We start from the raw sequence: 223 nt of genomic DNA, 5'->3' as shown, positions 1-223 counted from the left end.
AGTGCATGTGGAAGCATGCATGAGATGACCCCAACTTTTGGGAGCATGTGGGCGTGGCCAATGTGGTCCCCCAGGCAAGGTGTGCACGAATTCGGACACAAAACGCACGTTGTGTCATGTGGAGGCAGTGTTGTAGGGTTTTGTCGCCAGAAAACCCTAGAAATTGCATCGAGTGTCACAAATGAACGATACTTGTCACGCATGCAAGCCATGGTCATCATAG

This window comes from Triticum dicoccoides, chromosome 7B (assembly GCF_002162155.2).
Source record: "Triticum dicoccoides isolate Atlit2015 ecotype Zavitan chromosome 7B, WEW_v2.0, whole genome shotgun sequence".
In the NCBI taxonomy this organism is placed as follows: domain Eukaryota; kingdom Viridiplantae; phylum Streptophyta; class Magnoliopsida; order Poales; family Poaceae; genus Triticum; species Triticum dicoccoides.
Note: the sequence above shows the minus strand (reverse complement) of the source record.